This window comes from Camelus bactrianus, chromosome 35 (genome assembly GCF_048773025.1).
Source record: "Camelus bactrianus isolate YW-2024 breed Bactrian camel chromosome 35, ASM4877302v1, whole genome shotgun sequence".
Taxonomy (NCBI): domain Eukaryota; kingdom Metazoa; phylum Chordata; class Mammalia; order Artiodactyla; family Camelidae; genus Camelus; species Camelus bactrianus.
The window spans coordinates 8939602-8965653 of NC_133573.1; the positions used below are offsets into that span (position 1 = coordinate 8939602).

Consider the following 26052-nt stretch of genomic DNA (forward strand, 5'->3'; position numbering starts at 1 on the left):
ACATTCTACAAAAAGCAATTCCATTTCCAATTGTTTATCTAACAGAAATTCTCAGCCATGTACTAAGGAGACATACACAAAGATAGTCTTTGAATTATTCCATTTATTCATTCATTCATTCAGCAAATATTTATTGAGGACATATTATGCCTCACATACTATTTCAGGTTTTATGGATACAGCAGGGAACAAAACAAACAAAAATCCTGTCTTCAAAGAGCTTAAATTCTAGAGGAGGATGATAGACAATAAACAAAGTAAACAAGGAAAATCTATGGCAGGTAAATTGGTGATAAGTAGTATGAGGAAAAAAAAAACAGAGAAAAAGGATAGGAAGGGTTGGGGAGGAGTTAAAGACATGAAGAGGATGGCAGGAACGGCCTCACTGAGAACACGACAGACAGGGTTGCTAGCTTAGCAATAAAAATACAAGATACCGACCTAAATTTGAATTTCAGATAATCAGGGATTTTTTTTAAGTATAAATATATCCCACACAGTATTTGGGACATGCTTATACTACACATTTACTTATTGTTTATGTGAAATTCATATTTACCTGGACATCCTCTATTTTCTCCAGCCATCCCAGTGACCAGTGAGTAAAAACCTGAAGGAATAAGGGAGCAGATTAAGTGACATGATGAGAATGTTCTCGAATGAAGGAATAACTCAGTGGTAAGCATGTCGGGCAGAGGAAGGAGTAAGAGCAAAGACCTGGGCGACTGTGACAGTGAAAACGTGGAAGTCATCAGTCCCTCAGTAGGAAAGAGAGAAGTAACCTGTGGGCTATTCGCACAGTGGATTCAAAGGGATGGACTAACTTTAAGTGTGTCAGCGTGGTTAGGTCTCAAAGGCATTATGTTGAGTGAAAAATAAATCGTGAATAGATAGATCTGTTGTGGTTGCATTTCTGTAAGAGTTTGTGTTTTTTTTTTTAATTGAAGTATAGTCAGTTACAGTGTGTTCATTTCTGGTGTAAATCACACAGGACAGTGTACATTGTTTCTGGCTATGTTCATATGTAGTCAAAGGACAACAAACATGGGAACACGGGAATGATATTCAGAAACCTTAGAAGAATCTCAGCCTCAGGGGAAGGGAGGAGACAGGATGAGCACCCTCTCTCTCTCTCCCTCTCTGTCTCTTGTCTCTCTCTCTCTCTCTATCAGTAAAAATGCAGGCTACCATTTGGAACAACATGGATGGACCTTGAGGACATTATGCTAAGTGAGCTAAGTCAGGCAGAGAAAGACAAATCCTATAGAATATCCCTTATAAGTGGAATCTAAAAAAGCTGAACTCCTAGGAATAGAAACAGAGCATAGAGGAGTGAGTACCAGGGGCTGGGGGCGGGGAGAGCTGGGGAGATGTTTAAATCAGCCCTGCAGAGCTAATACACAGCATGGTGATTACAGTCAAAAACACTGTATTATAATCTTCAAAGTTGCTCATCAGCCCCTTGTACACTGTAAATGCACACAACGTTATATGTCAGTTATATCTCAGTTGAAAAAATAAGAAAGTCTAGAACAAATGAGGAAAAATCTTCAGTCTTAATGATAGTTATTCAGGAGTCGATTTTCTGCACTTTCCTGAATGCTTATGTCTCATTATTTAAAATCCTTTTTAAAGAAGGACATCAAAGTTTAACTAGAAAAGAATTTTGGGTACATTTGTATTATGAGGAATTCACTGCAGTGGGAAGAAACTTACGACTGTATGAATATTTGATCTAGTGACAACCCTGTGTAGATCCTGGTGGGGACAGGATTGGTGAACAGGGCTCCGGACTTAGCATGAAAGGCTATCTATTTTAATTGTGAGTGTCCCACAAATTCTCTGGGAGCCCTCGGGCAGGCCGGGAACTCCTCACTGCCTGTGCCCACATCTGTCCAGCACAGATGCTAACACAAGCCTTCAAGCCTCTGAGCGCGGCTGGGAGCAGTGCATAAGGACACAGCTGCGCAGGTGCCCTGGGTGTCCTAGGAAAGAAGGGGAGGGGCACTTTGTTTTGTCTGATCTGGGATCCACCTTGGATTCCCCTTTGAACTAGAGACAGACTTACAAAAGTCAGGCCCATTTTCTGGTTCTCTCCGTGGGGTTTTTCTTACATAAAATGGAACTGAATTTAGACCCCAAAGATACAGAATAAAACTTGGGGGGCTCTGCCTCATTTTCATTGGTGCTGTTGCTGACTTGCTGAGGGTTCTAGGGCTGAGGGTCTGAGCAGACAGAAGGAACCAGAAGTTCCCACGGGGGTGTGGGTAAGCTGCTCAACACATCCAAGAAGGAGAAGACACAGTGACACTTTAGGGATACGCTGTGACTGGTCATCATTCCCAGGGCTGTCCACTGAAAGCCCACAACATAGCCTCGATGATTGAGTGATGGTGTCGGCTTCCTAAATGAACCTGAATCCCCTCTTAAGTTAGTCACTTAACTTAAGCAGAGTGGACACTCCCTACAGGGACAGGGCATGCAGGACACTCAGAAGAAAAGGATGGAACTCAGGACACTAGCATTTAGGACCAGGATCTTTCCTAAGATTTATTACAGGACTCAGGTCACTTGGGAACTCATTAAAGTTCACCATATTTAGGTACAGGGCTGACACCAAATATCAACATCTAACATAGTGGGCAAGGGGGTACTGTAGACACACAAGAGCAGCCAGATTTCATGCCCTTCGTTGACCCAGATGATGCAGGAAGGAATATTCATAGCAGATGTCCTATCAAACAGGTGCTCTGTGCCAAACTCTACACGTTATGCAGTGCCATCCTCATAGTGATCCCGAGTAGGAAGCTGAGGCTGAAAGAAGTTTAGAATTCACCAGGTTACTAGGAGAGCTAGTACAACAACTAGTAAGTGGTTGACCTGTGGTTTAAACCCAGGCAGTCTGGCGCCAAAGCCTGCACTCCAGCCCCTTTGCTCTGTCTCGTGGCATCTTGGGGCAGGAAAGTGGGTCGTAATACTGGTGTCAGCCTGCCATGTAGACAGGCATGGTCTGTCCCGCCTGAAGAATCAGACTGAGCTGTGCAAAGCTGCACAGGGATAAGGAGCAGAATCAGAGAGGTGGCTGTGCCAACCACTGGGATTACTGTGAAAACAGAGAGTCTTCAAGTGACTGTTGTCGAAGTACAGACCAGGGGTTGTGTCCGTTTAGTCAACTGGGGGCAGTGAAGAGTCAGCTACACCCTGTCACTGGACTTGCCTGTAGAGACGGCCTCCAGGTGTCTCCGGAGCTCTGCTCGGGTGGGCATGATTTTGACGACCAGAGGCAGCAATCGGCAAACACGTCACCTGGATGAATATTACCTTTGGTGTTTCCTGCTTTCCGTTCATGCCCGGAGCTGCCTCTCCACCCATCCATCCCACCAGAGACCAATCCTGAGACTTCTCACTTGTGAGCCCTTGTTGACCAACTTCTGCTTTGGCTCAAAATTAAGCCTCAGTGGAAAGAACACATTCTGGAAGAGTTGGAAACAGACTTGGATTCAAATCTGCCTGTTAATGGGTATGGAATTTTGACAAGTTACTTAATGTTTCTGAGCCTCAAATTCTGGGTCTATACAATGGAAATGAATACTACCTACTGTGCAGTGTTGCTGCAAGAATCAGAGATCAGCCACATCGTGTGCCTGGTGCCCTTCAATAAATAATAGCCATTATTATTAAGTTTAGGTTATAACCATTTCCAAGGGAATTTTTTGGGTTTTTGTTTGTTTTGGGGGTAGGTGATTAGATTTGTTTGTTTGTTTGTTTGTTTGTTTATTTCTAGCTAGTTTTTTTTTTAATGGAGGTACTAGGGATTGAACCCGTGCCTTGAACCATGACTTTGTGCATGCTAAGCACACACTCTATCACTGAGCTATACCCTCCCCTTCTTTTTCTTCAATAGTGAAAGTTTCCATTTATTATTATTTTTAAATTTTTGTAATTAACTTATTTTAATGGCAGTACTGGGGACTGAAACCAGGACCTCGTACATGCTGAGCATGCACTCTACCACTGAACTCTACTCACCGCCCACTCTTCTTTGTAAAGAGCACAGAAGGCAGTCTCCGAAGATTCTAAAGAGACTTCCCTTTCTCTCCACTGTCTATCTCCTCTTCTACTGAGAACTCAGAACCAGAATTGTCCCCAGGCATCCTCACCTCTGCTTAGGACCAACTATTCAGACCGCAGCGTTTGTTTGCTTTGTTTTGGGTTTTTGAGAGAGTGAAAAACGGGACGACATCCAAGAAAAGAACTGTGAAGACCTGCCCAAGACCCCATTAGAGAATATAAAATACAAAAGAATATAAGCCAAGGAAGTGCTGTAGGTTTCTGAAAGCCAACATCAAAACGATTTAGAATTTACCAAGCAGAGCCTAAGAGGAGAGATGGAAAAACATCTATTTCAAGATAGAAATTACATTTGCAGGTTAGTTAAGTGTTTTTATCAGGGCCCCATGAACGCTTGCTTTTAGCCATCTTCAGACCACAGTGCAGAAGATGCCAGACAAACAGCAGGGTGCACATCGCACGCCCAGCCCCGGCTCATTTACGAGGGACGGAGCTCATTTATTCCGACTGACTAGAATTTAGGCCGCCTTTATTAAAACAATTATATGAAATTGCATCTAAACACTGGTCAAATGCTCTTTCCGACCATCACAGGTGCTTCTCCTGTTTTTTATGAGCTGAGTGGATTTCACTATAAAAGTCTATTGGGTAGTCATCACAATGCTTGGTCAAAAGAAAGTGATGAAGCAACATTAAATACACTGCGTACAGACGAACGATTTGGAGGACTTCGGACAAAATTAAAATCTTCAACACAAACAAAATCCTGCTGTGATCCTGCCTTTGAGGAAATTCTGAGTGAGGAATACAGACAAAGGCAGAGATGGTTAAGATAAAATTGCTACGTACGTGTAGAGAAATGCCTGGGCTATTTTAGAGTAGGAGAGGCTTGTAACCAGGTTGTGAGCAACAGGAGGACAAGGGCCACTTCAGAATCTGTTCCCTGCCGTGTCTCAGCTCTAACCAGTGCCCACTGATGAATATATTCAAGGACCTTTGGCTTTATCCCACATACAAGAAGAGACTTTTTTCCCAGAGTGGAAAAGCAAGGTTATATTTCATTTTTGATATGGAGGTAACCAGTTATGAAGGGTTTCCATCAGAATTAAATTCTTAAAACCACAATTCTACAAGCGAGAATGCTTATTCCTTCACTTAATTCATCCTTCAATGAATATTTATTGAATGTCTGATGTGTGCCAGGGACTGTTCTAGGCTCAAGAGTCACCAAAAAACTAACCAGACATAAATTCCGGCTCTCCTGGGAGGGACAGATAATGAACAAAACACACAAGTAAATAAGTTGCATAGTCTGTTAGAAGCTGATAAATGCAACTGAGAAAAATAAACCAGGAAAGGATGAGGAAGAGGCACAGAAGCAGGAGGGCGAGTGGGGGAATGTTGCTGTTTTTAAGGAAGATGGTCATAGATCACTGTGATTTTGCCATTAGAAGAATTGAGTGACAGCTACGAAAAGGAAATAAAACTTGCTTCCCTGTCTCTCTACTGAAAAAAAAAGAAAGAAAGAAAGAAAAGAAAAAAGACGGTCAGAAAAGGTCTCTCTAATAAGATGACATTTGAACTGGGACCTGAGAAAGGTTTGGGCTTGATTAGGCTGATATCTGGAGAGGTGCATTCCAGGCAGAGGGAAGTGCAAAGGCCCTGGGGTAGAGGGAGCCTGAGGAGTTGGGACAACAGCACGGAGGCCAGGGTACCTGGAGCAGAGTGAAGACTGTAGTGGCAGAATAGTGGTGCTCAGTTACCAGCAGCATCAGCATCCCAGGAACTTACCAGAAATGCAGATTCTTATACCCCAACCTGGACCTATGAATCAGAAACTCTGGGCGGGGTCTGTGGGAGGTGAGACCCAGTGATCTGTTTTGACAAGCCTTCCAAGTGATCCTGATGCTGGCTTAAGTCTGAGAACCATTACCTTGGAGCTAGGTCCTGAGCCCTCTTTTCCCCAACAGTATCTTTCCTGGACAGTATCACCCACTTCCCTAGGTTTAAATGCCCTCTGTACAGGCATGGCCAACATTTTCACTTTCCCACTTAGATATCTCTCCTTGAATTCTAATCTTGCATATCCAATCCTCATCTCAACAAACAGCCTAACCAACTTCCTATTTGAGTCAGAACCCTAGAAATTTGCTGCATGGAACCCATCTTACTTATAACGTGAATTATAGCAAATTCTTTGCCATTATAATTTGGGTAGGTTTGATTTTTATCTGGTGGCAGAAAAAAGTCATCACATCACAAGTCATCACTCGATGATAGCTTCCAGCCCCAAATCAGCTCCAAGAATCTGGCTTGCCTTTTCTCCCTGGGGCACAGGGGCCTCTGTTCTCTTAAATCCTGTGGCCCCTCCTCCCACACCGGCTCATGGTTCCAACACATTCTGATGGCTTGCTTGAGAGACTGAGTGATTGATGACACCCGCACAGAAGCCTTCCTGCTATTAGAAGTTCCCACTGAGAAAGGAATACTTGCTGAAATTTTTTTTCCATTCAATTTCACAAATATTTCTGTCTAAACGCCCTTTCATAATGAAGTGATGGGCCCATGAAAAAATAACAAGGATTGGGTTCCAGCTGATGGACACTGTGTTAGGTGACAAGGGATGCAATGCCTCCAGATACTTGACAATCGGAAGGTAAGATGAGTTGAGGGTTAATCACCTCAGCTCTGAACTCAGGCTGCCTGTGTCTGACAATTGGCTGTTGTCTGCTTGTCATCTGTAGGACCTGAGGTGGGTTATAAAACCTCTCTCAGTGCCTCTTCCCTTCCCTCCGATGGGGTTAATAACACCACCAGCCTCACAGGGCTGCTGCGAAGATGAAATGAGCTATTGCAGGCAAAGCCCATAATCGGTACCTGGCACCTGGTAAGTGCCAAGTGAGCCTTAACTATTGCTAATGTGTATTTCAGAGCAAATAAACAGACAGGGTTTGGTGAGAGAGTTAACCTATGTCCTTGAGTGTACTTCTAATGTACACCAATTTTATAGTCCAGTACTCACTGTAATACAGCTGCTCCCAGGGGCTCAAATTATATTAATTAGCTTGTGATGTTTTGATTGGTTCTTGCCCGTGTTTCACAAAGACTTGCCCTGGGTTTCTGCTGCCCTGAGTAGAGGCAGCCTAAACCATGACTCCCAACCAGAAAAAAATAATAAGCAACAATTTAATGTAATGAGAACATAATGAGATTATAAGACATAGCTATTTTAAAAAATGACATCGCTCTTAAAAAAAATAAAATAAAATAAAACACAGCTATTAGACAATTTCTTCATACACCCGAGGGACCGTGGGCTTATGTACTTGCTGTCTGGCCAGGAAAGGAGATGGAATTCTTTCTTTTTTGTTGAAGTGGCTTAGAATTGGCCTCTAATTGACCTGGGAGTAAGGAGAAAAAAGGATTTGGTATAAAAATATAATAGGGTTCACTGGAAATCAGTCAAGCACTTTAACTTGCGCCAGAAGGGTCTTGCTCTGGCCTAAAAATCTGGTGAAAGTGTAGAAAGCAAAGAGGCCAATGGTAACCTCCAGAAAGATGGGCACGATTGAATTAAAGTAAATCTAGGTCCATGTGGTGCAGGTTAGGGACTAACGTAAGAAGACAGCACACTGTCACCTCCAAGGTGCCCTCCGACTCCAGCTGTGACTCGATCCACAATTAATAGTGTGTATAAGGTGAGCGTGTGGCCCTGCTCACTGGGACTGCCAATGGATTTTGTTTGTATAGTACATAGTTCTCAAGCTTGAAAGATAAGAGCTCAGTGTCTCAAAAGGATGACTTTGGGTTCAAGTCCAATTAAAAGAGTCCCCTCAGCGTGTTACTTAACCTTTCAAACCCCAGATTCCTCATCCATAGCAGAAGGATAAAGATGGTTTCCACCTCATAGGAAACTTGTGGTGATCAGCTTAACGAATGTTTGGGAAGTTCTTTGTCCTGTGCCTGAGGATGTATCTACAAGCTCTCTGCTGTGGATCCATTGTATGGTTTTGAAAATATCTAATATGCGTTGAATCCATAGTCTTCATGAGTCTGGAGATAGATTTGATTATCAGGCCAGTTTTAAAGGTGAAGAAATGGGCACCAAAAAAATGAAAAGACCAGTTCAAGGTCACACTACGCCTTCAGAGTGGGAATCCAGGGCTGTCCAAATTTATTGGCTCCTAGGAATGGATGGCGCAGCCCAGACAGATCCACCCCACACCGGTGTCTGTCCTCAGCTGGGCAGATACACAAAGGAATGAAAGGGGATCATTTTTCTCCACCAGCAGTGGTACCCTGGCTAAGATCAGAGCTGAGGCACCTTCTCCTGACTGCTCCGCATACTGCCCCGAGCTTGTTAGGAAATTTGTGACTTCAGATTCCAGAGTTAAGATCCAGGTACTTTCTAAGAGTGGAGCAGGTATGATTTTTGCTCCACAACTTTGAGTGTTAAAAAAAAAAAAAACTGATTAATTTACTCTTCTAAACCCAATGGAATCTGACTATGTCCTCATTCACCAAGGTGGCAGGAATTTGGTCATTCTTCCCTTTTCCCCAGCTCACAACAGGAAAAGGGTCTCTTGTCATCGAGTGAGCAGAGTTGCCACTGAGATGCTCAAGTACCCAAGAACTTGAGGTCTGTTTTAAAGCCGAAGACTCCATCCCGCCTGGCCAAACCCCAAGATCCTTGGTCGTGCCTCAGACACATCTCTTAGAATTTAGAATTTAGAACCTCCATCTAACGTCCGCAGGCTGCCCCAGTGGGTGGTCAGTGTCCTCTTGAGGCACTCTGTAGGCAGGGAGTACAGGCCTCCCCAGTACAGACATCACCCGTCTCCTTCTGGAGATGCTACTGCCCTCCTCCACCCCCCATTTCCAAGCTTCAGAGCCGCTCTCCTCTCTTGGAGACTTCAGCTCCTTTCAACACAAAGCTCCCTAACTCTTTGCGAGAACCCCAGGTAATCAGGTCTCAAAATCCTGCTTGTCCTCTGGAAAAGCCAAAGGAAGCGGATTTCTCCTTCCTTCTGAATCTTATCCAGCACTGAAAGCAGAACACAAAGGCACACGTCCAGAGACCAGCCTGCCCCTGTTTCTTTTTTCAGTTAGCTTCTTCAAAAAGTATCACACCAGAGCTGAAAATGGAAACACTCTCTATTCTTCCATCACAACTACAGGTCAGGGCTGGCTGATGGACCAACATTTTGCAAAGACCCTTTGATTCCTTATGTCTCTGCCAGTGGGTGCCTGATTTGTCAGTGGTGGGACTGGCTTCTCCTCGGAAAACAGAACATTACAGAATTCTAACTGGAGGAGCTTGTCACCCATCACCCCCAAGGATCGCCGCTGGTGAAAGGGAGAATGTGTTCCCTTCACATTTTCATTAACTTCCAGATAATTTAAGTTTGATTTTTTATCCCATGCCTCAAGTTTTACCATAGCCTATTTCTCTCCGCACTTACAGTCCTCAAATATCGTTTTTCTTCCCTAAATTTTTATCCATCTCAGTTTGGGCTCCAAACACCAAGGCTTAGTGGGTAGAGAGAGCCTGGGTCAGGTCCTAGCCCAGGCCATGGGGACAGAATGAGAATAAAACATGTAAAAGGCCTTCACGTGTATACACTTCCATTGCCAGGTCTTGTTCTAACTTTTTCCCATATATGGAGTCATTTAATACTTATAACAATCCTGTGAGGTAGGTAGTATTATTATCCCCATTTCATAGATGAGAAAACAGAGGCACAGAGAGGTCCAGACACTGGCCCAATGTTGCACAGCTAGCAGGTGGCTAAGGCAAAAGCCAAGCTCTGGAAGTCGGACATCAGTCTGTGCCTTTAATACACAGCTGTGAATACTAATCATGGTTAAGTGTTAAGAAGGAAATAAACAGGCTAATGAAACAAAAAGCAGCTGCAGAGGCTGCTTCCCCTGTGCTGATCAGGGAAGGTTATCTGGGAGGCAGCCTCTGAGTTAAAATCTGAAGGATGGCAAGGAGCCAGCTAACAAAGAGTGGGGTTGGGAGGGTGGGTGAGGCTTCTGGGCAGCAGAAACTAGACATGCAAAAGCCAAGAGAAGGAAAGAGTCATTCATGGGTGGAAAAGTGGCCTGGGTGGCAAAGCATAGCAAGGGATGCGGAGAATACTGCGTGATGGAAGATGGGGAGGATGCTTCAGGAGCAGCGAGAAGCCTGGACGGTCTGTGAGATGTGACATCATCTGAGTTGCTACTATAGTCACTGGTTGCTGGGAAACGAGGGGACCCGGAACAGGGTTATGGAGCTGAAAGGGAGAGAGTGAAGGGGACCCTGGCGGGGTCTGGTGGCAAAAGACAAGGCTGGGTGGCTAAGGAGGGCCTGCTGCCCGGGTCATGCCAGCCATCTGAAGAAGCTAGGACTTGATTCGTAGGAGCCAACGAAATCCTGGATGCATCTAAGCAAAGACATCTTATGATTAGATGTGGGTTTTAGAAGAATTATTCCAGGGGACTTGGAGAATGTCTTTGAGAGACAAGACCGGGGTCCGGTCAAGAGGCTGCTAGAGACATCCTGGTGAAAGGTGCCAGGCACTGACTGAGGCTGGGGATGAGGGTTACTCATCGCATAAAGATTAACCAACCGGCACCAGGCACCGTTGGAACAAGTCACACTAGGGGCTGCTCACAAGGAATTCTCCAGAGCTCTTTATGAGGACTACCTTGGTGATACCTTGTTGGAACAGAGTTGAAAGACTTCTCTATCCATGTGGGGAAAGGAAGGATGCTGTGTAGTAAGACAGAAAACCTGGAAAGACGCTTCGCCAGTGGGTCAGCTTCCGTTTGGGGCATATCGAGAATTCCGACGGCCACGGCGGAAAGGCAGCAGGTGGTTGGAGATGGAATCCAATGATTCCTCTAAGGATGCAAACTAAATATTGGAAGAGAAATGTTAGGTTTGGTTATTTCCTCAATCACCCCCTGCTAAGTGTGTCAGTCAAAACAAATCAGCACTGGAAATCTACTTCCAAAGAAATATTCCCATGGAGGGCCTCAGGACATGAGGAGACTGGCTACAGTTGCAAAGAATTGGGCTTCACGTTAGAACAATCCTCAAGGACTCCAAAAGTATAGAAACCTCCCACTCAGCTTCCCATTACTCAGATTCAAATAATCAAGTCCCCTAGCCAGGAGCATGGGATTATCACAGCTTGAAACAAGACTGGGGGGTGGGGGTCTTTATCACCTTTTCCTCCAGTACTAGCTCTATACAGATTTTCCCTTCCATTGATTGTCGAAATTTTTTGCCAGAGATCTCTAGAGAATACACAAGTTATGTCTGGAAAGATGAGGTGGAGAATAGGATGGGCAAGGTTTGTTTTTATTACAGTTTTTAAGTTTTCACTCTTGCCAGTGCCCTGGAGATAGATAATGGTGCCCCATCTACTAGTGTCTCCTTCAACTATGGTGGGAGGGGAACCAATCCTTCCCTTGAAGAGTGGATGGATGGATGGATGGATGGATGGATGGATGGATGGATGTTGGGAATTCGAGTGATACGAGTGAGTTCTAGAGAAAGATTTTACCTCTGAGACAAGCTGGCTTTTCCACCTTCGCTAAGCGGGTACTCCCGTCTGCTTCACTCTTTATTTCATCAACCGTGTTTTGACAATTCATGGGAAAAAAAAAAGTGTCTAAGGCAAATCGAGCTCCTGAAGCAATAAACATTTAGACGTACAGTGTGAACTGAGTTATTGTTCTCGATCCGGATAGTCTCCCAGTCTGTCTCTTTTTCGGAAAGAGAACGTGTCAGGCAGACTTCCTCCCCCAGGCTCTTGAAATGGAAGTCTCCCTTCCCCAGTAATTGTTGCGAATCCTGACAATAGCCCCATGACTGGGTTATCTCACAGGAACTTCCATTTCCAAAGAGTTGAGGGGAGATGAATGCAAGAAAACTGGACCAGTTCAAGGGATAAGAGCTGCACCTTCAGCCAAGTTCAGCAAGGTAGCCTCTTTCTCCGGCTCCCAGGGTGAGAAAGGGCCTCCGGCGGGGGGTTTGGTGGGGTCTGTTGGGGCGGGGCGGGAGGGGGGGGTCCTCGGTTTTGGAATCCCTGCTCTTCCTCCCGCAAGCCTCTGGCTCCGCTGCTTAGCAGCTGGTTCGGGACCGAACTTTGTCCCGATAGCGTGCGCGGCGGAAAGGGAACTGGAGGCTCGGCCAGCTCGAGGCGACCTGGGGCTCCCGGGCTGGGCAGCGGCCGCGGCGGCGCCGGGCGCGTTCATTGTTGTCCGGGTGCGGGCGGCGCTCGGGGGCCCCGAGGCGGGCGGCGGGAGGCGGTGGCGCGCTCGGCCGCGCGGGACTCGCCGGAGCCGGCCCATCGCTCGGCCTCCCGCCGCCCCGAGCGCGCTCGCGGTGCCGACGGGGATGCGGCGGGCCGGGCGCGGCGGCCCGATGCTCCCCGCGCGGGCGAGGGGCGGGCCCGCGGCGGTGCGCCCTGGCGCGCGGCCAGGCTCGGCGTGAGCGGCGCGAGCCGACGATGGGCTGACCGGGGACCCGCAGGGGCGGCGGGGCGGCGGGGCGGCGGGGCGGCGGGGGCGGGGGCGCGGGCGCGCCGGGACCGGCGGGGCGGCTGCGGGCGCCGCGCGGCGGAGAAGGAGGCGGAGGAGGAGGCGGAGGCGCCGGGCGCGGATGCCGCCGGGTAGGCCCCGGGCCTGCGCACCCGGGGCGCATGGGACGCCCGTTTCGGCGGATCCGGCGCCGCAAACCTAAAGTTCCTCGGCTCCCCGGGAAGCGCCGCAAATAAAAGGTAATGCGTCTTTGTTTCCCAGCCGCGATCGCGGGGAGGCGATTGATTTTGCAGCACTTCTGGGTCCATTTTTACGTGTTGGGCTGGTGAAAGGGACATGACACTTCTGCTTCACTGAGGACGTAGAGCATTCAGTGCCGCGGCTGTGACATTGTTCCTGTGCACACCTCACGTGCGGCACAGACTACTCCCTCCTGCTCTCCCCTCCCCCACACCCACTTTCTCTGGCACCTCAGCCTCACCCTAGGTGGATTTACCCCGGGAGAAAGGAAAGCACGTTTCTGCGGGCAGACCTGGGCGGGATTATTTTTTTAAACCATTTTTATAGAAATGACAGAGGAGTCCCGTTCTTTGGGTGCAGGGGGCGGGCTGCAGATCGCCGGCTACCTGGGAGTGCTAAAATGGATTGCTCTTTTACATTCCAAATGGCTGCAGCAAGTTTGATGCAGGGAGGAAGCGGGAGGAGGAGGGAGAAAGGAGGGAACCCCTTTCAGGACGTGGTCATTTACAAATGACCAAACGCAGTGGTTCTGTTTTGCAGGCAGCTGCCCAAACGTGGGTGCGTATTGCATTCAGAAAAGGTAAACCAGTCCTGTACTTTGAAAGCCGTGAGGGCTGTCCGTGTGTAATCAGGAACTCGCTATCTTTCTCCGATAGCATGTTAGGAGGGTAACTGCTCAGTAGATTCAAGCAAATTCTGCCAAATTCACAGGGGATGGCTGTTCTAATAATAGATTCTGGCGGTGACTTCCTAATAGACATACTCATTCTGAATGATGCGGCCATGCCTTTCCCCGGAAACTCTGCTTGCTGAGAAACGGATCCAATGCCGGGAAAGGACTCCCTGACCCCACCGTGAATGGGGGAAGCTCTTGCCCCCCTATGAATGGAACATCCCAATAGAGGTTGCTTCTGCTATTCTGGCTTCTTTCAGTCTGAATCCGCACGGCATCTGATGAAAGGGATTCTCAGAACACCCAAGACAAGCACATTTTGAAATCTGAGCTGTTTAGTGGTGACAGCTTACTCAGTTGGGGAGTAGCCTCGGCTGAATTCAGACACCTGGTCAGGCTGACTCGATCTGCATTTACCTGAGTGAGTTTTGAACAGCTGTTCACATCCCTCCGAGTACCTCAGCATCCGTAAGTCTCCTCCTTTTCCAAAAGCATGACTGTTGATGTTCAGGGAAGCACCAGTCAGAGAGCCAGAGGGCACACTTCTGACTTCATCCAGGGAAGCCACTGCTGACCCTGGGGGAAGTACCTCAGGAGTTGGACGCTTAGAATCTGTTCCTTGTATTTAACAGAACTTTGCTCTGTGTACTGTCTTTGACGTGTGCAACAAAGAGGGGTTTTTATTGGGGGAGGGGTGGGGATGGAAGGACACATTTTATTGTTTTGTTTCTGGTCTTCAAATGGCTTCAAGTTCATTCACAGCATTTGGCCGAGTCTGACTTGGACAAGGCAGGAAGACCAAACCTTCAGCTCAACAGAAGTCTGATTGTGATTCTCAGTGTTTTGTCTCTTACACCCTAAAGGGTCAGAGAATGAGCTTCTTGGTTTGGCTGAGGGGTCCATTCTGCTGCCAGTGAAATGTAGCTTTATTTAAGGCACACCAAGGATGGGGGTCTTGCAGCAAATAGATTTGAATCTATCTGGTCCTGAGAGGTTAAATAGCTGCACTTAATTTGATTGGAAGCAATAGTTGCACTTGCTTGAAATCAACACGTTATTGTCCCGCCAGTGAATAGAATGTTACCTGCAGGTAGCTTGGAAAGAAGTGATGCTTAGTGTGCAAAGTTGTGTGGGTAGCTGTAACCTTTTAGGAAAAAAAAAAAAAAACAAAAAAAAACCCTTAAATTCTTCTTGTGTTAAAGGGGAACAGTGTTAGCTGAAATAAGGATCAGAAAATCCCTCCACCCACTTTTATTCTGACCAAGTATGATCTGCCACCGTGGTTGCTAATATTCTTTCTGGCACTCGTCTTGAACTAATTTTATTAGTAAGACTTGTTAGTTAGGGCATAGGGCCTCTTTGTAATTTGTAGACGTTGTTGCCAAGTCCCCTGACAGCCTGGCAGGTGGCAAGTGCCACTAGCATTATCTTGTCGTGGGGGAACCGAAACCCCTTGAGGTTCAGTGAGTCGCTGATTTCATAATCCATGGGAACTGCGTCCCAGTTTCATCATAACAGCCCAGTTACAGTCTGAGGTCAAAGGACAAGCCAAGAATAAGTCCTTGCTTGGGTTCTGGAAGTTGGAAAAAGGCTCTGTGGAATAGTGGGGATGTCAGAGTTGTAAAGGAAAGGGCTCTCGAGTCAACCTTGATGAGAAAGTGCTGTCAGTTTGTGACTGGGGAGGCAGTGATGGATGAAAGGTCCAGGAAATACTGTACTGAGGGGACCATCGGGGTACCTTTCTCTTTTAGTAAATGTGGGGTGGAGTGAGACCTCCTCTGAAGAAAATCATTACTGACTTTACCGCATAAATATACCACTTGTGTTCATGTTATTAATGCCAGTGTGTGTGTGTAAAATACTTACAGCTCTATTCATACGTCATATACTTATCAGTTATAAGAGTTATATTTAGCCTGACCCACTGAATGGCTGAAAATATGATGGGGCACTTCCAAATCTCAAACTTTGTTCTTAGAAACTTTTGCACATGTCAATAAATCTTATCTAAAGAAATAAGAGAATCTTTTCTAAAATTAAAAAAAATAATTTTTAATGGAGGTGCTGGGGATTGAACCCAGGACCTAATGCATGCTAAGCATGTGCTCTACTATACCCTCCCTTCTAAAGAAAATAGAAAGGAACAGTGTAGCTTCTACAGAATTTCCATTTAAATTAGATGAGAAGGAGGTGCTAACGGTTAGTTTATGAAGTTAGTTTAAACCACTTGCTACTCAGTATCAGAATGTCTAAGTCTGGATTCACCAATGGCTTTCATTCATGTCTTTTTTTTTTTTTTCTTTTTTGATATCAGCTGATGTGTCAATAACACTTGTGGCGGAAATTCTCTATTTAGGTTTATTCATTGTGCAAAACCCCAGCATCTCTATTAGAAGTGATCTCGGAACCTCATAGGGAGAGAAGCCATGGGATAGAGATCTTCAGTCAAAATTTTAAAAACTCCATTCCTCTTGAGCTGAAGGACCTTACTTTCACAGGGCCAGCATGTACTCGCCACCTCCCCAGGATCCTGGTTATCCGTCTACCGCATCTCACCCATTTCTGATCTTTGCTGTCCATTGCTCTCTGAATAGATAATTCTAGGAACAGAAGTAAATATTGGCTGCCTTCCAAAAGGTCGGTGTTGATGTGAGAAAAGGAAGAGAAAGGGTCCTTTCATCAGTTGTGTAGGGTACATCGGTGCTTGAACTTTCCCTCCAATAAGCAAAATCAAAGACTTAAAGAATCTGGGGAAAGTGGCCCCTAAAAGTGGAACCCGTTGGGGAAGAGGGAGGTTTGAGTCTCCTACCTTGTGCTGTTCATTCCAGCCATAATCAGACTGACGTCTATTGGCAGTATTTTCCGTTTTGATTTTTGCTTTTCCCAGGACATTTCATCTCAAGAGCTGGTACGATCGCTCTTGAAACTTGGGGCCCCAGGGTCACCATGGCACACAGCGCCTGCTGGGTTTGCTGCTCTCTCCTGCAAGAAGTTTTCTGAATCAGCATAAACCCAGCTTATCAGAAATTCTCTCCACAGCAGTTTCCTTTTGGTTCCCTAAATCCATCAGCTGCCACCCTTTCCTCTGTCCTGTGGGATCAGCATGTCTTTCTCTTATAAGGAATAAATTCGGGGGGAGGGTATAGCTCAGGGGTAGAGCGCATGCTTAGCATGTACAAGATCTTGGGTTCAATTCCCAGTACCTCCATTAAAATAAATAAAATAATAAATAAACCTAATTACCTCCCTCTCCCCAAAAAGAAAAACTCTAAAAGAAAAAATCTCATTAGCAAGAAAAATAAGGTACATTGCTCAATTGTGGTGTCCTCAAAAAATGCTAAAACAAACAAAAAAAAAGTCTTTGTAAACTATGATTTAAAAAGGACTTATTTATTCTGATAAAAAGGTACTACTAAAAAAAGGGGGGTGGGAGCTAATTTAGACACACCCTTGCATTTGAAACTGCCAACTCTACCACTAGCAGCATTATCCTTAAAATATCTGTCATGCCTCTCTTAGTTTCTCAGAAGATGATCAGAGCTACTGCTCGTGTTTAGTGAATTACATCAGTGCTTGTTTTGGGTGCTGATGAGTGTGTGTGTGTGTGTGTGTGTGTGTGTCTGATTTTTCATCATATCCGTGGAAGTTAGGTATTTTCCCCCAAAGAGAAAGACTTTTCTTTTTAAAGATGGAAATTACTGCTAAGAATAAAGGCCATGATGGAAGGGATCCGAGGGATCTGGTTCAGTTCAGTGGCCTTTTGACTGCCAGGTAGGCAAGAAAAAATGAGCTGGTCGCCTCCATCTGACTGAGTGGGTAACCCCTCTGCGGATGTTCAAGCGTTGCGAACTCTAGTTCAGAGATGGGACTTGTAGGACCCAACTTGTTAGGAAGCCTGATCTCCATCATGCATAGTGGTCTCTGGGTTTTTGTTTTAAAATTGAAGCTCTGGCCATTCCACGATGCAGTGCGAGAAGACGTGAGTTCTCCGTGGTCACGAACATTTGCACGTGCGCACTCTTCTCCCCAGACTCTGATTACGTTCACACGTGCTGCTGCCTATTAGTGATTATTTGCCAACTCATACTTCCTGCACACTGTCTGTTCACTGGATGTGCCCCACATTTACCCTCTGCTTGTAACGGGCACTCAGTGGATCCTGTTTGAATAAAAACGTCACTAAGTGACTTTTCCTACCAACCCCAACGTTGATATATTTTGGCATCTTCAGAAACCTGGAAACCCAAGTGGACTAAAGAAAAATGGAACCTCTGAGGTTCTTCCATATCTAACCTTTTTTAAGTCTGTGCTAAATGTGTGTGGTCCCTCATTTCCATCTAGCAATACCTTGCCCGTCTTAGGGCCAAAAGTCTTGGTACTCATGCAAAATACCAAACTTTTTAATTATAATTTTCACTTCGAATTAGCCAAAAGCTATCCTCCCAACCCTGAGGTTCTAATTCCACAATTTCTATCAGAATTAGCTCATTGTTCTGGTGATGGGGTCTTCTTTACAGGACTTTTGCCTTTCTGTGTCCTTGCTGTACGAGGAATGCATGGGGAAAAAAGGTGTGTAACGGAATTAGATTGATAATGCGTGACTGCAAATGAAAATAATAATCGGAGAGTTGCCAGGCTGTGCCATTCATAACCATAAAATGCACAATTCTGCTCTCCCCACATGCCTGTGCAGAAGTACAGAGATGTGACAAACCCAAACTAGGAAACCCAAATAGTGTGGAGCCATCTGGAGCTGGGATACACGTCTACAAAGAGGCCAGGGGGTGCGGTGCGGGCTTCCCCATCTCTCTGCTCCCTCTGGCCACCACCCCCAATTGATACTGGATACTTCTTTCTCTGTTGCTCAGAAAGAGAGCAGAAAAGAGGGAGGGTGGTGAGGACAAGAAGCAGATTGGAGCTGAACACAATGCCAGGCAGTGTTCTGCCTTCTCAATCCCCTTTTATTGGGCTGGTTGAGTGTTTTGTAACAGAGTAACTACAGAGTGACCAGTAGCACAGATGTCGCCTGCAGGTCTTGGCAGAAGGGCAGAGCTCTCGGATCCAGCAAAGCAGCAAGGGCTGCAGACTGTGGACCACGCACAGACGGGATTTGGGGATTCTCCACCAAGGCGGACATTTCCGACGGAGCTTTAGGAAAGAAAGGGGGCATGTAGATCATTTTTACGAATGAAGAGACGTCACAGATGTTCGGGGACTTCACGGGGGTCTCAGTTGCAGGGCCAAGCCTACGGTCCCTGCCGCCTGACAACGTGGTTTGAGCAAAGAGAGGGCGGGGCTGTGGAGGCATCTAGTCCTGCTTTGATGTCTGGCTCCGCCTCTCTGGCTGTGAGGCCTTGGGTGAGTTACTGAACCTCTCTGAGCCTCAGCTTTCTTATTTATCTGAAAAGGTATATGAAGAGGAGCCAATAAGAGAATACCTGTGATGTGCCTCGCACGAAAACTATGGGAGACGCTCCTAGAATCAGAACGGGTTTTTTTAACCCTTATTTTTTATTGATATGTATTCGATTTACAATGTAAGTTTCAGGCATACAGCAACGTGATTCAGTTGTGAATACACATATATACATACATACTTTTTTTTTTCAGTTTCTTTTCCATTATGGCTCATTATAAGAAACTGAATATAGTTCCCTGTGCTACACAGTAGTTCCTTGCTGTTTATCTATTTTATATACAGTAATGTGTATCTGTTCATCCCAAACTCCTAATCTGCCTCTCCCCTGCCCTTTCCCCCGGTGACCACAGTTTGTTTTCTGCGTCCTTGAGTAGAATCACAAGTTTGTCTTTGAACTCTTCCTTCGCTGTTGGGCTTGCTTTTGTCCTGGAAGGCCCAGCAGTGCTAAGTGCAGGAGGTTTAGAACACACTGGGGTTCAAGAAGGCCACTGGCCGTGGAAGTGGAGGTACTACTGAAGTAAATGGCACCTCACCTACGATGCCAAGATGAACTCTATAAAGAGAGGGTAGCGTAAGAGAAATGACGGTTAGCTCTGATGTTTTATAAACCGGCCTTCCAGAAAGCGTTCTGCAGGTAAGGGATGGACGGCCTCCTGCAGCAGTGAGTCCTGGAACATTAATCCGGGGAGGGTTGGTCAGGGGAGGGGAAGGAAGAGAAGAAATACGATTTTGCCTTCAGACTAATGGGTTTTATCATCCTGCGTTGCTGAAATTCTTCAGTTTTCAGGATTGATCAGCAAGCTCTTAGGGCTTTTATCTTGAAAAAATTCTCCAATAGGAATAAGGTTATGCGAGTCATTCGTTATGTCATCCTTTTTTTTTTAATTGAAGTATAGTTGATGTACAATAGTGTGTTAGTTTCAGGTGTACAGCAAAGTGATTCAGCTCTACATGTATATTTTCAGGTTATTTTCCAATATAGGTTATTACAAGATGTTGAATATTGTTCCCTAGGTTATACAGCAGATCCTTGCTGCTTATCTATTTTATATATAGTAGTGTGTATCTGTTAATCCCAGACTCCTAATTTATCACTATCTCCCCCTTTTCCCTTTAGTAATCGTAAGTTTGTTTTTGATGTCTGTGAGTCTGTTTCTGTTTTGTAAATAAGTTCATTTGCATAATTTTTTAGATTCCACATCTAAGTAATAATCACATAATATTTGTCTTTGTCTGTCTGACTTACTTCACTCTGGGTCCATCCATGTTGCTGCAAGTGGCATTATTTCATTCTTTTTTATGGTTGAGTCCATTGTGTATATATAGATACCACATCTTCTTTACTCATTCATCTATCGATGGACATTTAGGTTGCTTCCACATCTTGGCTGCTGTAAATAGTGCTGCTATGAACATTGGGGTGCATGTGTCTTTTAGAATTAGAGTTTCTGCTGGATACATGCCCAGGAGAGGGACTGCTGGATCATATGGTAAGTCTATTTTTAGTTTATTAAGGAACCTACATACTATCCTCTGTAGTGGCTGCACCAAATTACATTCTCACCAGCAGTGAAGGAGGCTCCCTTTTCTCCACACTCTCTCCAGCATTGATTATTTGTAGATTTTTTTGATGATTACCATTCTGACCAGTGTGAGGTGATCCCTCATTGTGGTTTTGATTTGCATTTCCCTAATAATTAGCAATGTTGAGCATCTTTTCATGTGCTTCTTGTATGCCATCTTTTTCTTAACAATAAAGGCAACAATCCAATCACTGAATAAAATTCTTTGGTTGTTTTCCAGTCATGGTCATCAGTTAGGAAGATTTTCAGCTTCTGTTTCTTATTTATATTTCACCCAAGTCCTTAGTGCAGCGAGTGAATGACAGAAATAAACCTGGAACCTGAGTGTACTAGATCCTTGTGTGAGTTTTTTTTTTAATTGCACCCACCACGTGACTGCTCCAAAAATACTGGGAGAGTTTCCTTGTACTATGAGAAATCAACATGCCAATTTGCAGAATAGTCATCACGCCTAATAATCTTCACGGTGTTAAATAAAATAAATCAGAAGGAGAGATGGTTCATCTTCTGGAGACAGATTAAATAGGCACACACAAGCAGCAGAAGAAAAGTATTAAACAAATGTAGAAACAAGCAAAGTATTTATAGAACATAATAGCCACATTCAGAACAAGGATATATTTTAGGTGGATCTTTGGGGACAGCCTGTGGGTTTCATTTTCCTAGACGGGGTGGAGTGTGTCTGTCATTTTATGGAGAAATTATAAGCTGGTATTTGTTGGTGGTTCCGTCTTTCTTTGTTGTGGAAAATATGGTTTCTGTAGCCCACCGCAATTAATCTGTTCTTCTGTTCCTAAGATTGTAACATTATCAATAGAGATTTTGTGCCATTTGGATACAGAGATCAATAACTTCCAACTTGGAAAGATATCCAAATAGATCTTGATAACATTATCCAGAGAATAATATCCAAAGCCACAGTCCTTTGTTTCTTGTATGACTAGGTTCTTCTTTTCTTCTTGTCAGTAGAACTGATCACACTCCTACAGAATTGACAAAACCCAAATGAAAAAATCCAAAAATGGCTTGTTATGTGGCTTTGGGTTTTATGTTAGAAATAGGAAAAAAATCATTTTGTGAGCATCCTTGCTTCTGGTTTGTGGGAAAGTGGGAGCAAGGAAGCTCGTGTTACCACAGCTTTCCCTATTGACTAGAAGATGAGGATGAAAATAGCACACCCTTTGCCCGCCCCTTCCCACCAGACCCTCCCTGAAATGGCTGTCTTTGGCGACTTGTTCCGTTAATACAGTTCCCCAGAGGAACCTCACCTTGCTAGTAGTCCAGAGTTAGCAAATGCTTTGCTGAGTTTCCCTCTGTTATGACTGGTTCCACCTGTGGTTTTTGGTAACCCCGTTCCTCTTCCTCCTAAGCTTAAAAATCATTGTCCTGTGATAAATGACTCACCAGGTCTGCCTCGCTCTTCCTCTTTGCTTTTTTTCTGGTATTAAACTCTTCTGGCTTCTTACAGTCAGTTTCTCGATGCCTCATTCATATGTTTTCTTCCCAGATGAATCTGGGGTGAGGTGCCCACTTGCCACCGTCATGGTTCCACCACCAGGCCTTCTCTTTCTTTCCTGAGTTATTATAAAATCATCACAGCTTATGCCTTTACCACGCACATACACACACACACACACACACAGAAGCTCAAGCATCACCTCTCCTTGTTCCCTACCTTCATTCTCTGGGGAACACAGCCCTTAACATGGAATAAAAGGTCCCACCACAACCTGGCAGCTTCTTATTTCTTAAACTTCTCTCACATTATCCTTTTTACACTGTATTAGTCTGTTCAGGCAACTCTGGCAAAATATTCAGTGGCTTATAAATAACAGACATTTGTTTCTCACAGTTCTGGAGGCTGGGGAGTCAGCCCACCAGCAGACTTCACGTCTTGTGGGGACTTGCTTCCTGGTTCATGGATGGAGCCTTCTCCCTGCATCCTGTGTCCTCACTCAGTGGGAGGGGGAAAGGGGCTCGCTGGGGTCCCTTTTCTAACGGGAATAATCCCATTCAGGAGGGCTCCACCCTCATGACCTCATCACCTCCCAAACACCCCACCTCCTGATACCATCACACCAGGGGTTAGGATTTGGCGTATGGATCTGGGGGCGGGGACACCAACGTTCAGTCTGTTGTGCACACACACCCTTGGCTTTCCCCACATGCATTTGACCTTTTCTGGACGTCAGCCTCTTGCAAACATTCACCCTTTGAACTGAGAGACACCTCCCGTCCCTCCTCTGCCAGGACACCGTGCTTATTGTTCTGCTCCGTCCTGCAGTGTTACCCACTCCTGCTCCTCCAAGCCAAGCAAATCTTCCTCCTCTGCTCCCCCACAGCATCCTCACCACATCGCTGTTGCAGTTTGGTCCCGTAAATTCTAATGACCTGCTTGTGCATACGTCTCCCACCGTAGCTTCTAAGGGAAGGATCGTGTCTTATTTGTCTTTGATTCTGAATTGCCTTATCTGATGCCCGGCATCCGGTAGGCACTCAGAAATATGAAGGAGCGATTATTTGTCACACTTGTGGTTCCTCATTGCTTTCCTTGTTTGCATAGAGCTGGAGCTGTTTTTTCCTACTTAAGCCTGGTGTCCTTTCCTGTCAGCTCTTCTGTCTGCAGTTGTGTGTGTCAGGGAGTAAGAAAACAAGGATGGTGTAGCCCAACCGTCATCCTATTTGTTGAGGGGAGCCTCGCACCCCCGCTGGCAGCATGTCTGAAAGTGCCGCATCACCCCGTTCCTTCATTTATCCATTCATTCAGGCGGTCAGTGAGCCAGGCAATCATTCTGACTGGCACACTCACCTGTATGCCTCTTCTGTCCCAGGAAAGTGTCAGCAAACAAAACAGACCAAAGTTCTCACCCCCAGCGAGCTTGCATTCCAAGAGGAAGAGGCAAGGGAGAAATGTAATAAATACATAAATTACGTAGCGTGCTAGATGGTGGCAGTTGCTATGAAGAAAAATAAAGCAGAAGCTGGGAAGTATGGCATGATTCCTATTTTAAATTCAGGAGTTGGAGAGATGTTATAAAAAGGTGATATCAGAGCACAGTTCTGAAGGATATGAAGAGGTGAGCCATGTGGTTGGTTGGCGGGCAGCATTCCAAACGAGGAAGGAGTTCATGGCAGGCCCTGGGCAGATGTGTAGGGAACAGCAAGATGAGGGTGGAACAGCAGACTGAGTGACGGGGACATAGAGGTGGGAATCGTGGGACCTCCCTCGGAGGCTTCTGCACTTGGGGGAAATGGGACGCTGGAGGGTGTGGATCTGGGTGGGGCCGGGAGAGGCACCCTGATCCCACTTGGGCTGCACAGGGAGGATCTGGGTGCAAGACAGGCAGAGTAACAGCAGGGTACCAGTGGGTTTTAGGAATCTGGCAAGCGATAAAGTGATGATGATGATGAAGATTTTCTGGAGAGTTGGATGTGGGACGTGAAAGGACAGAACATGGGCAGGGGAGGCTGGAGTTGCCATTAGCTGAGAGGAGATGGTTCACGGGAGAAGAGGGTCAGTAATTCTATTTGAGTTTGAGGTGTTTAACTGGTGTCCGCGAGGAGATGCTGAATGGGCAGTTTTGCATACAGTCACACGCAGACCTGGGAGAGGAGAAAGTCCAGGCAGAGATACGGAGTGGGACTCAGCCAAGTAGAGACGATATTTAAAGACCTCATGGCTCAGTCCTGGATGTGACAATGTCCGAGAAACACCATCAATCCAAATCACACTTCAAATGAGAAAAAAAATAAGATTTAAAAGACGAAGTCATTCCTCCCATCCTCAAAGTGTGAAGAACTCTGAGATGTGCAGCTGCAGAAACTGGACTCTTCCGATCATTCTGATGGCCTGTCCCTTTTTTGATATGTGAAAGGAGTATCTCTAGCATATTTTAAGTGGATGTATTGATGTATCCTGGACATACAATAATCTGCATGCATTTAAAGTGTCTCGCCTGATGAGTTTCAACATATGTACACACCTATGAAACCATCACCGCCATCAAGAATTTTAACTCCGTATCTTCATTCACATTTACCAAGTATAGTCAGCTGCCATGTGTCAATTTACAATGAGTCCATTTCTGGTGTGCAGCAGGGGGGTGTGTTTAGTGCTCCTGCTGGGCACTAGGAAGGGGCTGGGTGTAGTCACTCTCCCTGCCTCCGGTATGCGTTCAGGTACAAAATCCTGTCTCTCCCTACACAGTTATCCGAACACACACGCATTCCCACGCGTTTTCTGAAGCATGTGCTGAAAATACACTCCAGTTTGGTTACCAAAGGCTTTGGAATGACATGTGGAAACCGTTTGACACCCACCTTACTGGTTAAATCAGGAAGAAGGGACGATCGGGAGCCCTGCCATCTTATCATCAGTTCTGGTAGAAGTGAAAGCTTCTCTCTCATTCCTTCTTGTTGGCAGCAGCCCAAACAGTAGGCTCTGTTTCATCCTTTTTTTTTCTCTGTGTAGGCAACATAATAATTACCTCCTGCCGAAAGCCTGGAGAAATCGTTCTGTGTCCAATTAGAATTTTTGATTTGACTAACAGATCCAACATCACATCTTTATTTCTGAAACTGCTCGCTAATGGTAGGCACCCTGGATATTTTTAGATCTCCCATTTGCCACGGCTGTTGCATTTTTACGCCACTGCATTATAGCCTGTGACAGCATTTCCACAAAGAGGCTGTGCATCCTGGGGTGCAAAGGAGGAGGGGAGCCCTCCTTTGGCTTTGGAATCCTCTTTCTCCCCGTTCCCCCCACTATATCCCTTCCTTTCCTAGCCTGATGCCCCACCCCCATTTGTAAATGGTACTGGGGGCCAGATAGTCCTGTCATGTCCATGGTGCAGCTGCGGCAGAATCAGGACCTGGGAGCAGGTCTCCAGGAGGCGCCTGGGAGGGTGCACGGGGCAGCCAGCCAGCGCTGAGACCTCCAACAAGATGAATGGAGGGAGAGATCTAGCAGCACAGCCCGCGCAGGGGCGAGAAGTCCCGCCAGCGGCGCTCCAGCAGAACCCTTTCCAGAGTACGCGGTTATGTAAACACCCAGGCGGCAGCCTCCAGCCTGGACTGACTGCCCCGGGCAGATGTCTGAGGCAGCTGTCAGAACCTCCCTCAGCAAGCCCTCCAGGTTCCCCAGCTCTCCCGCAGCTTTTTGTTGGGGGCATCGGGCCCGGGAGGGACAAGAGCTTGCTGCTTGCCTCTGGAAGTCGGGACCAGCCTACAGGACAGTGGCTTTCTAGATCCAGGACACCTACCCTTGCTTCCCAGGTCTGCTTTGCTGTGGTGCCCCTGGGAATTTGGTCCAACTGAAGCATGAGTCTCAGAAGGATCAGCTGTTGGGCTGGGGCACTGCCTTCCAAACTAGGAGGACTTGGCGTCTGCACGTTGGACCCCTGGACTCAGGCACGAGGGGCATGTGGCTGCTTTGTATCCCATGCAGGTTCTGTGAAAGCAGGTGGCCTGGCCGACCAATTCACTGTCTTAGGAGCCCGGTCTCCCACTGTGTTTCAAGGATCACCAGAGAC

General features: G+C 46.0%; 1 protein-coding gene across 12 annotated transcripts in view; it reads left to right on the forward strand.

Annotated features, from left to right (window-relative positions):
• The window catches only part of FRMD4A (FERM domain containing 4A), a 576901-nt gene that overhangs the window by 354502 nt on the left and 196347 nt on the right, over positions 1-26052 (forward strand). The window contains exon 1 of one of the 12 annotated variants that reach the window (XM_074358300.1): positions 11935-12071. The exons of 9 other annotated variants lie outside the window; for them this stretch is intronic. The gene's annotated coding sequence lies outside the window, so the exon portion shown is untranslated. Of the gene's footprint in view, positions 1-11934; positions 12072-12643; positions 12846-26052 lie in introns of those variants that run through there. 2 more of the 12 variants (XM_074358302.1, XM_074358299.1) reach the window with 2 other exon arrangements.